The 12,317-nt window shown below is 40.0% G+C and overlaps 1 protein-coding gene across 1 annotated transcript in view; it reads right to left on the bottom strand.

The window, feature by feature from the left end:
- The window catches only part of LOC132250821 (protein NYNRIN-like), a 98,421-nt gene that overhangs the window by 72,659 nt on the left and 13,445 nt on the right, over positions 1-12,317 (bottom strand). The window lies entirely within an intron of this gene.

Below are 12,317 nucleotides of genomic sequence, written 5' to 3'. Positions count from 1 at the left end.
GTGGGTGATTCTTGATGGGCATTCTTGACACAGCACTGGCTGGATGCGGAGCGGGGCAGGTGGTATGGGGCTGGGCATGGAGTGGGGGGGGTAGCATATGGCCAGATGTGGGGTGGCAGCAGCATTGGGTGGTGGGTGGCATCGGCAGCTACCACCTGCAACCTTCCCTATGCCCTGACTCCTGGGAGGTGTCAGTGCTGTGGGGTGGTGGATGGCAGCACTCTGTCCCTGCCCCCATCCTCCATCATTCTTGATGGGCAATTCACTAGTAAGAACATAAGAAGCTTCATACTGGGCTGGTATCCTGTCTCCAACAATGGTAGGAGGGGATGCTTTAGGGGGAGAGCATATGAATTGGGTATATCTAGAGTGATCTATCCTATCATCCATTATCGTTGCTTTAGAGATACCAGAAGATATATCCCTGTTTGTTCTGTTAAAAATCTATTCATGGATCCATCATCCACTTGTTTATTTTAATTAAATTGAATTTTATTTTATTTCTTTTTATTTTATTTTATTGAGTAAACTTTAGATTTTTTTTTCTTTTTATGGTGCAACTGTTGCATATACCTTTATAAAATTAAAAGTAATGACCACTCAAGAAGAAGTAAATAAGGGAAACATCTCCACAAGAAAATGTCTGACATTTCTCGTTACTTTCTGCCTGAGGGCAGAGGCCTCTCTTTACATCAAAGAATACTAAGAAAGATGGGAAAGTTCAACCAGAGTTCTACTGGAGAAGCAAAAACTACACATAGCAGCTAGTACTTGTCCACCTTTGGATGTTACATTAGTTGCTTGCTGCATACCACAGGTTTCTTTTATGTGGATTTATATGCGGGGGGGGGGGGGGGTTGTTAATAAAATTGGATAGGTGACAGATGTAGCCTATCACAATTCCCAATAAACTATATGAAAAACTTTTCCACTGAATTCAGTAGATGTCAGAATGGGCCAAAACATATAACCAATGAGGACAATATTTAAGAACCACTCACTACTATGAATGTTTAAGCTGCTTCAGTTACAGCTAAGATCATAATGTTGTTTAATCAAAGAAAGCAAAGGAAGATCTTGTACATTGTAAATAATTTTGTGCATATGAACTTGTCTTGCCTTGTCATTGTTGTCCTTTGCTGTTTGTGTGATATTCCTGTATATAAAATAGGCTTGAGGACTTTTGAGGAGGTGTAGTACTGAAGTTGTTGTAGGTTGGTTTTTTTTAAACTGACTAGCTAGGAAGAGCTCAGGCTACCTCAAATTCACATAAAAAGTAGGAATGTGTTTGACTTGTCAGACTTTTGCTTACCACCATGCATCTTACACCAGTACATATGATACTCCAACCAACTGATGCCGCATTATGATGGACACCATACAAACTGGGAAAAAGAGCAAGTTTTGAAGAGCGCGAAGTCCAAAGAGACAAGGAGGACAAAGAAGGGGAGAGTAAATAAAGACACAAAAACTACTTGCTCAAGATTGCAATAGAATATTATGTAATCTGACTCAACAGATTATTCTTTCAGCCTGAAATATTTAAGATTGCAGAAGGCTGAAACAAAAATATAGAAGTAACAATCAAGGAACAGCATCCTACTTTGAAAACCACTAGCAATCAGCAAAAGCACAAAGACATCAAATGGTTGCACAGAAAAACAAGTGCAATTAAGAAACACCAGGCTGATAAGCATTCTTGAAGGCATAGTCTGCTTACAAGGAGACCAGAGAGAAAATATGCTGAATGATACTTGTGCAATACAGAATAAAACTCCTGGAGTGAAACATGCATTTCAAGTATGTTGATATGAGTTGTGGTATATGACTAGTCTACTTGAGTCCTATTCGGAAGAGCATTTAGAGAGCTAAAAGATGCAAGTAGACACCTGGTGGAAATTTTTCAAGTCACCAAGCACCTGATTCCCATGGCTACTTTGTAAAATCTCACAAACTACCTGTCTGCATCATTAGAAACCTAAATACTTTTTAAAATCTGGACCCTCAAGTCTCATTCTATCACATTCTACCACCAAAACAATTACACTTGCTTTGTTTTGGAATCTGAATATAGTTATTACCTCCAAACCCCCACAGCAAGATCTAAGAATAATGCTTTTGGTCCTGAAATTCCTTAGATATATCATGCTATTCACAGACAATAAAGATGTTAACAATTTAAATAGTGGAAGAAAATAGAATCCTGTCTAGAGACCTTTTATCTTTCTCTATGCAAACGCTGAGTTGATATTTGTGTCTGTTATTTCTTCTTTCTAAAAGCAACCTGAAAAGTAACTAAATGGGATTTAACGGCATCTTTGATGTCCATAAGAGTTATTGCTTAGTATTGTAATATTATATCTGCTTAAAAGTTTCCACTGTGAGCAGGATTAAGTATTTTTCTAGCTTCTATGTCTATGTTTTTGTGCTATATGTGTAACAAATGCTGACAAGAGCTCTCGTTGTGTGGAAAGATGATGAGAAATCAAGTCCAGGCTGTGAAGACAGAGAGGACTGATTGGTAGCATTTCTGATGCAAGGTTAAATCTGTATGCTAGAATTAATATGTTAATATTACTCCTGGGAGTGATGAAAAACCCACTAAAGTCAGTGGGACTCTTTCCATTGATTTCAATGGGCTTAAGCTCAAACTAGTCTTATGAGTTCATACAATATCAAGGTTACTGCATTCTGTATAAATCTAAAGAAATGATTTATTTCTCTGGTCCTGACACCCTGCTTAGTTTCAAAGATTCCAGAAAACATTTGCTCTACAAAACATATGTTGCAATGAGAACTATTAAAAGAAAAACATTTCTGGAAAGTAAAGGAAAAGGGGGAGAAGGAAGATGAAGATGGGCAACAAGCTAGGGAAAAGTTTGTGTAGTTTGAGCATATAGTATTACAATAAATAAATAGGTCATTCCCCTCTACCAATGGGTTTCAATCAAATTCACTATTCCTACTCTTTTCTTAGTTCCTGTTACATTACATCACTCATTCCAAGGCGCATGGATTATATGTTTAAGTAGTCTTTAAAAACTCTTGACTTTAGAAATATTCAGTATCCAACAAGCTTTTCTTTCTTCATTCCCAAGCGGTGGGCACTGGGAGATCTAGGATAGATCTCCATTTGTCATCTTTACAAAATTAGACATGTTTCATAGAGGCTTTCAACTTATTTAGTAACAAATAAAATGCATTCATTGAACCACAGATTGATTCAAATGCAACTTCACTTTCCCACTAGGGTGCCATATACAAACAGATTTTAGTAACACAGAATAGTCTTATGTGAGATGAAGCATTATGCACTGTAGATTGCAATGAAAAATGGTTCTCTTCCATGCAATTTCACCCTTTATTTTAGAACTATATCTTTTAAAAAGTAATTATTTTCTTCCCTGAAATTTTTCAGGTGAAAACCCCCTGAGGGTATCAGTTATGCAACTACAATTAATTAGAAACAGTTCAAATAGAGAGATAGCAGTAGTAAGAACTGTATGTCATTGAAGCAGGATACTAAAACTAAATATTTGGCTTGATCCTGAACTAGAAAACACTGTGGTTCCATTAACATCAGTGATGCTCACAGGGCTGGCTGAAAAATTCTTCTCTAAACAACAAACAGAAAATTGATCTTTCAAGATAGTGATTTTTTTTTTAAATAAAGGGTATTTATTTTCTGAAGACAATTTCTATATTTTGTCTAAAAAAGGTATAAAATATTAAAAGATTAAGGATTTCCTTAATCTTTGCATCCCAAACTGTTCAAAAAATAAATGACATTGATTTCCCAGATCTTGAGAAGTCTGATCCCAGCATAAGCTGTTTATTCAAATGAGTTCATACCTTTCTAGTACTACTTATGAAAGCTAAAAAGAATAGGTACCAAACTTATAGCAGTTTGCACTCTTCATGAACACTATAGAGTTCCCTACCAAGTTTCTTATGGGAAGCATTTTCATATTATGATTCAAAATTACATAAAAGGTTGGGCTTTTTGTTTTGCAGTGGCAACAGACTTGGTTTACTTTTATTTCATTCCTTGTACCCATTTTTTATTACTATTAGGCCCCTGGCAACTATTAAAACAGTGGTTCTCAACATTTTTTAACCTCAAGGCATCCCTCCATAACTTGTTGGAATTTTGTGGCGTGTACATTAAAAATCACTGAGCTATAATCTAGCTGGTACTAAATGAGGGCTGCAGGAGCAGGACCTCACCCCATCATGCCCTGCATTCAAATTACGGCATCATGCAATGCTGTAATTTAGGGTGCCAATAATATGTTGATCATGCCATAAATGAAACATCAGCTAGAGGCCTTGTAGAACACAGGCTACAAGCCACCGATAATTATAATATAGTAATACCAATGTAATATAAGACTAACAGAACAGGAAAATTCTGTACAAATAGTTATTTAATGGGAAAGTAGAGTAACAGTCACAGAACAAAAGTATATTATCTCACAAAGAAGCAAAATCTATTGTAGTTTCATCCCACCTATTGCTTCTCTAAAATGAAGTAATCATCCTCTGGTATTATTATTACAGGGTCCAAATTGATGTTGCAATAAAAGACAGAGTTTTAACAGCATCAGCCAAAAATCTATTAAAAACAAACTCAATGTGGAAGTGAATTCAGCTTCCCAAAGGAAAAAACTGACAGGACCAACATATTCTTTATATCAGCTTGTTAACTGAAATCATTAGCAGAACCTTAAAAAAAAGGTATAGCTTACAGTCATACAACATTGCTCTTCTCCTATCCCTAGCATCACATATTGGTACCACTAAATGTGTAGAACACTTGGCTCCAAAATCTCATTTTCTCTTCATTTACTAGACTGTAGGATGAAGCAAAACTGTTTTTTCTTCAAAAAAAAAAAAAGTGGAGGGGGATGCCTTTTCTATGTATTACACTACACTTGATTTCTACAAATGCCACTTTGTACTTCTTAATGGAAGAATACTTCTCAGATTTTTATTCATAATATGGATCCCTACACACATTAAGGAATTGGAACATTCTCATCTCTTTCATAGACAAAGCTGTAAATTCTGCCTTTGAGCTCTTCATCTGTCAGCTGACTCATTTTGTCCCGGCAACATCTATTCATAAAATGCTTTTAGTAAAATCAAATGTGCTCTTGCCTGTCTCAAGACTGCATGTTCAAACTATTATAAGTCAAACATACACAAGTGTGTGTGTGTGTGTGTATGCCTGTGTGTGTACATGCAAACATGCTTAATATACAGTTCAATCCTCTAGCAACATCCCATTAAAAAAAATACGATTCCAAGATTTTAAAAAAAGAAAGTAGGTTTAAACTTATTTATATATTAGAATTTATTCCAGTAACTGTAGCTATCCACATCTCTTATTATTAATTCTTTATTTTAAAAATCACATATTTTCTGAAGAGTTATTTTGTCATCTTATGTCACTTGAACACTTATATTTCAGGTTTTCTATAACACTTTTGTTTTTCAGTGTATGAGCTATTTAACTATTGTACTCTATTGTACACTTAATGAGTACTTAAAATGTCCCATTGAGGTGCTTCAAAATCAACCTAAATAGAATTTTACATATTTAAAATTAGTCCAGTATTTCCTTAATAAGGCCTTCCCTTTCACAAGGTCCCTTATCATCAGAGATCCTGATTTTCTGTGTTTGAAAATGTCAAATTCTGTGATAAAAATCACAAATTCTCTGAGTAAAAACCCCCAAACTTGTGTTTTTCCACAATTAAAATGAAACAACTAATATATATAGATATAGATATACACATATATATATAGACACACACACACATATATATACACATGTATATGTATATGTGTGTGTGTGTATATCTATCTATATATATATATTTATAAAATCAGTTGAACATAGTGTTTTATTGATATATTTATAATTTTAAAGCAATTTGGAAGCTTACCAGTGCCTCAATCATTATAATAAAATTGATTCTAAATACCTATATATTTTGGTATTTGATCTGGGGTATTTATCATGGAAATTAAAGCTCCCCCTGCCTCCCTTGCTCACCAGAATGCAAGTCCAGCTTCAGCTGTCCCCCCTGCTGTTTTGTGGCACTGAGCAGCCCTGATATGTCAGTGCCCTGCCTCTGCCCATGCTCTTGTCCCTCACTCCCAAGCCATAGCCCCCACAGCCTTGCCGGTGTCCCTCACTCCTGACCTGCTGCCCCCTCTGCCCCCAGTTTGTGAGGAAGGCAGTGGGTGAGTGGGGAAGGGTGGGCACAGGCAATTTGGTGTGGGGAGGAGTATAGACTTACCTTCATAGAATAATGGGAACATAGACTTACGTGCAGGGAGCTGCGGGAGCTGCTCTCCACCACTGTCTGACTGCCATATCCATGTATGCACATGCCCCCTGCCTCTGATTGCCCCCCTCTGCTTTCCACAGTCCCAAGCAGCCCCTGGCATGCTGGAACTCTGCCAGCCTGCAAGGGGAAACCTGTGGTTTCCCACGTATTTTCTCCTTCAAAGGTGTAAATCCGTGATTTACTCCTTTAAATGAGGAATTCCATGGGTTTTTCTTCTGTTAAAGGAGAAAACCCATGTTTTTCTGCAGCACATAGAAAACTCAGATCCCTGCATATGCATATAAGGTTGATGGTACATATAAATGACTTTGCACTGGTCCTGGGTATGACAAAAAACTGCATCCTCACAGTGGAGCAGCCCCTATAAAGTGCCACCAGGGCCAAACCCCAGAGAAGGGTGAATCTGGGATGCCTTAAAACCCCAGCCCCCGCTGCCTTGTGGGTTACCTCTTAGCAAGAAAAGTCTAGGGGATCTGACCCTGAAATAAGTGTAAAGGCAGGGCCAGATTTGACCAGAGTGGACAGCTACACTTGGTTCCCTCTGGAAAATCCTTTGTGGTGGATCAGCCAGTTGAGCAGATATATTAATGTCCCCAGCTGTGAAGGCAGATGGCAAGAGCTGTGGGGACAATGTAGGGCATCTGTTCGGGTGCAGCAGGACCTGATAGTCATGCACTTCATCCAAACTCGTCTCCAGGTGTCTCAGCACTCTCATGCCACTAGATGCAGACAGGCCTGGACAAGAGAGAGAGGGCATCTCCGTGCAACTTTCCTTCACTTAAATCTAACTGATACACAGGTCATAACATTGTCTATACCCCCCCCCCCCCCCGCCCCTAGAAACACTCATTTCCTGTGTTGATGAGAGAGCTCCAGGTGTAGATACACTGGGAGCTGTAGCGGCAGACCTGCACACAGGAGGCTCAGGGCATAGGGTTGCTTTTCACTGGACTGAAGCAGTCTCCTGAGTGACTGAGCATCCCTATTTAGGATCACACTGATCATCTCCATAGCATGAGAAAGGGGCTAGAGAAGGTGCCTGCTTCACCTTAACCCTGGTTAGCTGATGGGCATTCCACTATAGAGGTTGAAAATCACACAAAAAGATAAAAAAGACAAAGCTGACACCACTCACCACTGGTGCTTGGAATGTGTATACAGTAATGGACAACAGCAGATAGAGGAAAGAGAAAAACAGCTATAGTTGGTAGAAAACTGGCCATATTTAACATTCAAAGAGAGGCCTTGAGTGAAACTCCCCTAGCTGAAAGACAACTCACTGAAAAAGGAGCCAGCTATACCTTCTTCTGGAGTGGTCTTAGTAAAGAAAAGCAACATGAAGCTGATGTTGGGTTTGCCATCAAAATACAGCTAGTCAGCAAGCTTACAAATCTCCCAAAAGATGTGAATGACAGACTCATGCTAATGAGACTCCAACTGTCCGGACAAAGATGTGCAACTATCATCAGTGCCTATGACCAACCCAGTTGTGAGTAAAAACAAATTTTATGAAGCCCTGGAGTCTCTTATTGCAGAAGTGCCAAAGCAAACAAGCTCATCATCCTAGGTGACTTTAATGTTACAATTGATGTACATCACCAGGCATGGCCAGGCATTATCGGAAAAAATGCCCTTGGGAAATGCAAAAGCAATGGGGTCCTCCTGTGGAGGAAATGTGCCAAACACAACCTCCTTATCACCAACACAGTCTTCTGCCTGCCAAACTGCAACAAGATGTCTTAGATGCACCTGTGCTTCAAGCACTGGCATCTCATTGATAACATCATCATCAAGAGAAGAGACAGACAGGATGGCAGAGTGACAAAGGCCATGAGAAGTACAGAATGCTGAACTGACCACAGGCTCATAGTCTCCAAGCTGAATATCCAGATATATCCTAGTAGATGACCACAAGGCAAAAAAGCACCTGAAAAGTTCAGCGTCTCCAAACTGAAACAGGAGAATGGGATTCTTGAAGAACTGTGCAGGCAGCTAGTAACAATTCATGTAAACTCCAATTGGGCATCCTTCAGAGATTTGGTGTACTCGGCTGCATCCAATACCATCTGTCCCACCACACACTAACATCAAGATTGGTTTGATGAAAACAATACTGATATAAGGAGACTACTGAATGAGAACTATTGGCTCCATAAGGCTTACTCAAAAGACAGCACTTCAACATCTAAAAGGCAGCCTTCAACAACATCAAGAAAATTATCCAACACAAACTCAAAGAGATGCAAAACTCATGGATGAGCAACAAGGCAGATGTCCTATGCAGACAGGAATGATATGAAGAATTCCTATGATGCTCTGAGGACAATCTATGGGCCACAGTCATCTGGAACATCTCCAATACTGAGTGCTGATGGCACCACACTGCTCATTGACAAAGGAAAGATATGGCAAAGATGGGCAGAACACTTCAGCAACATCCTCAGTCAACAATCATCTATTAGTGAGGAAGCAATTGATCGGCTGCCCCAGGTAGACATTAACATATCTATTGCTGATCCTCCAACGCTGACTGAGATTTTGAAAGCAACTAACTTGTTGTCAAGTGTTAAAGCACCTGGAGAAGATGTTATACCAGCAGAGGTCTATAAGGCCAGAGGCTCACACATGGCTCTGAAACTGACTGAACTGTTCCAGTCAATCAGAACTCAAGGAACTCTATCCCAGAAGTACAAGGATACATCCAAGCAGAAAGGCAATAGACAATCCTGTAACAATTATCGGGGCATCTTCTTGCTATCAATAGCTGGCAAAATCTTCACCAGAATTCTGCTGAATCACCTTGTGTGACACATTGAACAAGGGCTTCTGCCTGAAAGTCAGTGTGGCTTCAGGAAAGGATGTGGGACCATAGACATGGTGTTTGCAACTCATTAACATCAAGAAAAATGCAAGGAACAGAAGTCCAACATGTACATGACTTTCATTGATATGACAAAAGGATTTGATACAGTTAGTCAGTCAGGACAGCCTTTGGGAGATCATCACAAAATTTGGTTGCCTGGAGAAATTCATTGCAATGTTTCGGCAATTACATGATGACATAGTCTCATTGTGGATGACAGTGAGTTATCTGAACCATTCCCAGTCAGTAGCAGAGTCAAGCAGGGCTGTGTATTGGCCCCAACCTTCTTCAGTATGAAGTGCTGTGCCCTGCTTTGTAACTGTGACATTGGGATTGACACCAGATACCAGACTGATGGCAAGTTCTTCAATTTGAAGAGACTACAGGCAAACACAAAGTTAAAGGACTGTTCATGATCTTCTGTTTGCTGATGACTGTTCTCTGAATGCCAAATCTCAGTGTGATGTGCAGTGGAGTATGGAGCATTTTTCTCCACCTTGTGACAAATTCACGCTCACAATCAACACTAAGATAACAAAAGTGATGCACCAACCTGCACCAGGAAAGCCTTACGTAAAGCCTACCATCACAGTGAATGGCCAAACCCTCCAGGCCGCGGACAATTTAATCTTATCTTGGCAGTACAATCATGCGCAGTTCATATCAATGATGAAACCAATGCCAGAATTGCTAAAGCAAGCATGGACTTCAGCAGACTATGTGCAAATGTGTGGGAGCACAGAGGCATCAGTCAACAAACAAATCTGAAGGTTTTCAAAGCCATTGTGTTGCCAATCCTGATGTATGCACATGAAACCTAGATGGTGTACAGATGCCATGCTACGTTTCAAGGACTTTCTAAAGTCATCTGTTTAAATGTTTCAACATTGACTCGACGTCTTGGGAAGGTCTCACTTATGATCATTCCACCTGGCAATGCCTCATCCATACTGGAGCTACAGTGTATGAGCAAAGGACAACTACTGAGGCAGGGCAGGAGTGAAAACAGCATAAAGATCACAACAGCAACATGTCTGCTGTTGGTCAAGCAACCCAAAGCAGCATCTTTTGTTCAGCGTGCAAAAGATCAGCCACTCATGTTTTCACAGAAACCAAACCAACCAGTGATGTCATAGGCAACTTTGAATTTGAAGGACAAACAACAACAACAACAAATGGCCTGCACTACACCTTTTCATGAGGAAAGATTAAACAAAGTTTACATTATTTCCTAGGTGCCTGTGATGAAGACTACTAAAAATGCCACTAACCATATTTGTTTTATGAACACACTATAAAATGGACAATGTTAAGGAGGTTATTTAAATGATCTGCTTCATATTGCCATAATCCCAAGATTGCACCTTCTATTAATCTTTTTAATTATATTTTTAATGAACAAAGAAAGAGACAATACGGCAAGTTTATATAAGGATCACATATGCTTGGCAGAGTACTATATTACTATTTCCAACATCAGTTGGAAAAATTCAGCTATAAAAATTAGCTCCATGAACTTAGTCTGAATTCTAGATGCTGTTCAGTAGTTTCAACTTCTGAGAAAATAATAAGTCAACATCCTGGAACTAGAGTGTAAAAAATACATAAACTGACACTGTGTGCCATGGACCCAGGAATCATATAACATATGTCATGAGAGACAAGAGCTAAGGTACAGAGCTTCTCTCCAAAAGAGAGACATAGCTGATTATAAAAAAAATAAAAGGGCACAGTACTTCAGCATTTAGTATCTCCAAACTGTGAAAAACTGAACTATGCATCCAAAACCATACATATTCAAAACTGCTTGTTAATTTGACACCGGCCCCTCTTCATCCTTTAAGAATAGCGATTCTACAATGACACTACTAGTGGTTACATCTCAGTCCAAATACAGAAATAGCTTTCTATTGCTGCCATAGCCAGTCATTCATAGATTCTAAGGGGTTGGAAGGGACCTCGCAAGATCATTAGGTCCAGCCCCCCTGCACTAGGCAGGAAAGACAACTGGGATCAGGTGATCCCAGTGAGGTGACCGTCCAGTCTCTTCTAGAAGATCTCCAGGGTAGGTGATTGCACCACCTCTGGAGGGAGTTTATTCTACAGTCTGGACACTCTAACTGTGAAGAAATTTTTCCTAGTGTTACGCCTGAAACAGTCTTCCAGGAGTTTGTGGCCATTAGTCCTGGTTTCCCCAAGGGTGCCCTGGCGAACAGTTGTTCACCGAGCCCTTGATGTATTCTCCTGATGTAGTGGTAAGCTGCTACCAAGTCTCTTCTCAGCCTTCTCTTTTTTAGGCTGAAGAGACCGAAGTCCCTCAGCCTTTCCTCATATGGCTTGCCTTGCAAATCTCTGCGTGGCTCTTTTCCAGACTCTCTCAAGGTTTTCCACATCCTTGTTGAAGTGCAGTGCCCAGAACTGGATGCAGTATTCCAGCTGCAGTCTCACCAATGCTAAGTAAGGCAGAAGAATCACTTCCTTGGTTTTGCTTGAGATGCATCAGTCAATGCATGCCAGAGTATTGTTTGCCCTGATACCTACATCATCGCACTGATGACTCATGTTCATACTATGGTCTATTATTACCCCTAGGTACTTTACAGTTGTGGTGCTAGTCAGTTTGGTGCCACCAAGCCTGTAAGTATGTTGGGGATTGTTTGTCCCCAGATGAAGCATGTTATACTTCTCAATGTTGAACTTCATCTGGGCCTGATCCACCCACCTTGCCAGCCTGTCTAGGTCCACCTGTATCTGCAGCCTATTTTCAAGCGTGACCATGCTCCCCCATAACTTGGTGTCATCCATGAACTTGGCCAGTGGGCTCTTCACCCCCACATCCAAATCATTGATAAAAATGTTGAAAAGCCCTGGACCAAGCACAGACCCCGGAGGGCCACTTCTCACCAGGACAATACAGGTCCATTCATTAAAACTCTCTGGGTCCTACCCTGCAGTCAGCTTCCAAACCATATTACTGTCAAGTAGTTATGCCCTCAATCCTCCAATTTTCCCTTGAGAACATCATGGGATACCAGATAAAAGGCCTTTTCAAAGTCTAGATATACAATGTTGACCTCCTTTCCCTTATCCAGGTG

The sequence above is a fragment of the Alligator mississippiensis genome, chromosome 5 (assembly GCF_030867095.1).
Source record: "Alligator mississippiensis isolate rAllMis1 chromosome 5, rAllMis1, whole genome shotgun sequence".
Lineage (NCBI taxonomy): Eukaryota > Metazoa > Chordata > Crocodylia > Alligatoridae > Alligator > Alligator mississippiensis.
This window is presented reverse-complemented; position numbering and strand designations above follow the sequence as displayed.